The sequence below is a fragment of the Calliphora vicina genome, chromosome 3, assembly GCF_958450345.1.
Source record: "Calliphora vicina chromosome 3, idCalVici1.1, whole genome shotgun sequence".
Taxonomy (NCBI): Eukaryota; Metazoa; Arthropoda; class Insecta; order Diptera; family Calliphoridae; genus Calliphora; species Calliphora vicina.
The window spans coordinates 77,814,717-77,819,953 of record NC_088782.1 but is presented as its reverse complement, the minus strand read 5'-3'; positions in this window follow the sequence as shown (position 1 = coordinate 77,819,953).

Genomic DNA, 5,237 nt, shown 5'->3' with positions numbered 1-5,237 from the left:
TATTTTAGGAGTTAGAGTATTTGCCCATAAATATAACTGGGATTAAAGTTCTTTAAAGAATTGAAAAAATAACTTCTTTTGAAAGGGTATTTTTTGAGTTGCGACGGTCTTGCATTTAGTGATCAATATTATTGTTGTTTTAAGAGTGAGTGGCATAAAGTATTCCATTCACCAACTGTCCTGCTGTGAATCGATTAGTGTGATATTTCTGCATTTTTGATTTTGTTGTCATTTTCATTTCGGTAGCTTATTTTGTTTAATAAAATGTCAATTACGGGAATGGATTTGTGTGTGAGCGTGTGTATAAGAAAAATTTCAGTTCGCTGGACATGTTAAAATTCTTTTATTCTTTTTATTTTTCAACAGCAACAATAGAACCATCAAAAAGAATCATAGAGAAATAATCAAAAATTGTATGAAGCTATATGGAATTGTGATCTATTTTTTATAATTCAGGACATTTTGTAAAAAAATAATAAAAAAAATACTACCCAACAGCCATAAATACATCGTATTAATATACTTATGTACATATTATGTATAAAATTTCAGTCCAGATCTGCTACGCAAATTAATTATTTATTTATTAACTATTTTCAATATTTTTATATAGAAATATAGTAGAAATCCATTTTCTCTTTTTTTTAATTTTTAAATATATTCCCGCGAAAAACTTTAAATTAATTTAAAAACTTTAATAGATCTAAATTTGTGCCGAATCTTATATACACTTCACCAAATTATACTTCAAAATACAAAAGTTGTTCAAAAGTTTTCAAAGTTGTTTTTTTAATTTTTGGAAAAAAAATTTATTAAAAATTGTTATTTTAATTTTTTTTTTGTGAAAAAAAATATTCGGGTTAAAAAATATTTTTTCCGATTTTGACCCATTGTAGGTCCAACTTACTATGGTCTTATATACGTCTTTGCAAAGGTCTTTGAAATATCTATCATAAGAAATATCTACCATATTGTCTATATTAATGTCTTAGTAATCCAGATATAGTAGGTCAAAAATCGAGGTTGTCTTGGTTTTTTCCTCATATCTCCGCCATTTGTGGACCGATTTTTCTGATTTTAAATATGAAACTTAACGAAAGCATATCTGACAGAATTATTGACGATTTGGATGCCGAAGATATCTGGGGTCTTTAGAAAATTGATTTCAACAGACGGACAGACAGACGGACATGGCTTAATCGACTGCGCTATCTATAAGGATCCAGAATATATATACTTTATAGGGTCGGAAAATTATATTGTGGAAATTACAAACGGAATGACAAAATTATATATACACTTCTCATGAAGGTGAAGGGTATAAAAAGAGTGTGGTAAAGTTATCTAAATATTATACAACGAAAACTGATGAAAATTTTACTACATTTCAGTTGTTTATACAATAAATATGGTTCTACCAACTATCAATAGTTTTAGAGCATTTTTATTGAAATATAGTATTTTAAATTGAATAGGAAAGAAAAAATATTTAAATTACATATATAGTTTAAGAGATCTGAGCAAATCAAAATGGCTCCAAAAAATTTAGCATTTGAAGTTTTCATTAGAAAAAAAATATGTTAGCTCGGTCTACCTCCGTGTTAGTACTGCTACTAAATGAAAGTTTGGAATATTTTCTTTCATTTTATGTAAAAAAAATTCTGCGACTTTTTGCGATCGCTGAACAAACTTATAAATTTTGTGATAAAACTCACGTATTTTTTATGAATATTTACAATAAATTGCAATGCATATTTAAAATAAAAGGTTTTGCATACTTTTAGGCTTTTACTTTTACTTTTTATATGGGGGATAGGTGCAATTATGCTCCTATCCTTATGAAAAGATTTGGGTTTACATTAGCGTTACCAAATGTCTCGATTTTCGCGGGATTGTCCCGCTTTTAGTCACTGAAACCCGCGTCCCGCGGTTCAAGTTGTTAAAGAACAGAAATATAAAATAAGTGAAACATAAAAATTATTCTCAAAAATACGAATGAAATCCAACTTGTTTTTTTTATTTTCTTGCGATAACAATAAAATAAAGCAAAGAAGAAAATATTCAATGTAAGAAAAGATAAAATCTCTGTTACTTGTTGATGGTTTGTCTAAGATTTGATTTTTTTATTAATAAGTGTGTGTGTTTTGTATAATATCATTAGTTTACCTAAAATCTTTTTGGAAAATGTTTACTGATGATCTGGCCTAAGCAACCAGTTAAATGCGCATTGGAACTGGCTTATTCACCAACAATAAATTTAAGCACTTAAAAACTAAATCTTACTAAAAAACATTTTTTATTTTACTATTTTTTACTAGGATAATCAGTAAAGGAGAAACATATTTTCTCTTGAAATTCTTGCTACATTTTACTATTTTTGTAAAAATGCATGTGTTGGTAACTTTTAAATTTTCTAAAAATTAAATTAAATTTTCTATGTTTTCAAACATAAATTCATTAATAAAAAAAAAAATTAACGAAAATAATTTTTTCAGTAATTTTATAATATTGACAACACGGCAATATTGGCTTTACCTTAATATTTTTTTAATTCGTTCAACATAGCAATTTTTGCAAGAACATTCGTTGTTGGCGACATTTTTAAAATGTATTTGCAACGCCTAGTGTAGACACTAGGTATTCATTCGACTAATGATCATTCGATTAATCGAATAATTTTTTACGAATAATTCGATCAATTTTATTTTGAATAATCGAATAAAACGAATAAATGTTCATATATATTTAAATTTATTAAATTGCTTAAAATTTTTCACAATTTCAAATTTAAATAATGACTCACAAAAATTGTATTGTTTCTGAAATTCGACCACTGTATTTTCGATCACTGTAGATGAGTGTTCCGATAGCTCCTTCTATAAATATATAAATATTACTGCAAGAAGTTACAATTCTAAAAACAAATCTTTCAAAATTTTTAACTTAGGACTTGAACCAATGAAAGTAAAAGGTACGGAATAAAATATTTGTTATTTAGCTGGCGAAATATTAGAAGAATCGCAATTAATAATCAAAATATTAACTTAGATTAAAGTGGAGGTGAATGTGATGGAGAATGTGATTTTGAAACGGTCGTCGAAAGTGATATTGAGGATGACATTTATAATGATTACATTGAAATAGATGAATGCCATGATCTTAAAATATATGTATACAAGTGAAGTTATTAACCGCGTACGTAAGTGTTGCAAAATATTTAATAAATCGAATGATAAACACAAATATTGCAAACTAACGTCTTATACATGATTTTGAACATCGCACAGAAAGAATTAAATTTCTGATTCAATCAAGAAATTCACCCAATCAGATAAAATATTGTTTGCTTTAGGACCTATCACAAAATTTGTAAATTCAAACACGAAATTTTGGAAAAATTTAATTGAAAAAAAAAACAATATTTTTTCAATTTAAAAAAATATTATATTGAATAAAAATGTTGTTTGAATTTACACGCAATTTCAAACAAATATTTGTTTAAAACAGACAAAAATTTCACTGATTCTGATTTTCTGGAATTTCATAGTTTTACTGATTCAGTAAAAAGTTTGTCTGTTTTAAATAATATTTTTAAACAAAATTGGTATACATGCAGCGTTGCCGCTTTGGTCCAATTGGACCAAAATTGGTAGTTTTAAGTTAACAAATTGACTTTTGGTAGTTTGGTTGGTTTATTCCGATTTTTGTCGCATTTTGGTAGGTTTTTTGAATACGTATTTTTAAGAACAAATTAACAAAAAACTTAACAAAAAAACTATGTTAATCCAAAATAATAAAATTATTTATAAAATATGAAGACAGAATTATCTTAAATTTTTAGTTTAGTCAAGTAAATGTGTACGTATTTAGTAGTGTTCAGTTCATAAAATGCCAAAGGCCTTGCAATACAAAACTTTTAACGTATTATACATTTAATTTACACATTTTATATATTTCAAAATTATAACACATATTATTTAAATTGTGTGTAGTCATGTTAAAAGAAGTAATAAGTATTGAGCAAAAACATTTTTCTTTTAAAATTTCAATAATTTATTTTCGTGAGTGATTTTCAGAAGTGGGCAGCTATGACCAATTATGTATCGATCGCCATGAAACTTATTTATGCTGAATTTTGTCGGGATACCAACCAACACTTTTAGGAGTTTTATGCTACTTAAAATAAGTTTTAGAAATGGGCCTTATATGGGGCTTATGGTCAATTATAAAACGATTCACACACAATTTTTAGATGTGACATATTTATGATTGTAGTGTAATTAAATAATATTCATCCTCAGGGTAATGCTATAGCAGCAATAATATAATTTTAATTTAACTATTTTATTTTGAAAGGAATCCAAATAGCATTTCAGAAATATTTAAAATTTGGTTGGTTTTGGTAGTTTTTAATCTGAAATTTGGTAGGATAAATATTTTATGAGTGGCAACGCTGTATACATGTACCAATAAAAAAATTTGTTAAAAATAAAATTGTCAGAAAATAAAAATCTAGGAAAACAAAAATAAGATAATAAAGAAGAAACTACAAATAAAAAAAGAAAATAGGAAAGTGAAAAACATTAAACAATGCTTATCAGACAATTCACATATTTTTGAAAGCCTTTGACAAAACCAAAACTACTAATATATAAAATATTTTTAACCAAATGAGAATTATATCCACACATCATAAAAACACACATGCAAACGAAATTACCCAATGTGACTGACTAATATGCACATGATAACAACAAACACCCTTATTTACTTGCTTGTGTTGTTGTTTTATCCCAAGTGTTCTATTAAAATAAAAATCAAACAAAAACATTACTAGAATCTATAAAAATAATTATAGAAAATAAAATTACTTTCAGAAAATATTTTAGCAATAATTCTTTCTGTGCGTTGAACATCTTTGTCTAAAGCTAGGAACTCTGTTCAAAATTTCGTGTGAAATGCTGTCAAACTACATATAAAATATTTGGAATGAAATTTATGCGAAATAATTTCGCAAAAGTAAGTAGTACTCTGTTTTTATTTTGGAAAACATGTGAAATACATCTGGCAACCTTATATTTCCACACGAAATAACATACGCAGCACTTCTTTCGCACGAAATTAAAACCAACAGCTAGCTGTCAAACAGCATGTAAAATTTTTCGTATGAAAATTTTTCGCATATATGAACAGAGTACTATGCTTAACATTGTAATAAACTTTTTGCGTATTTGTAA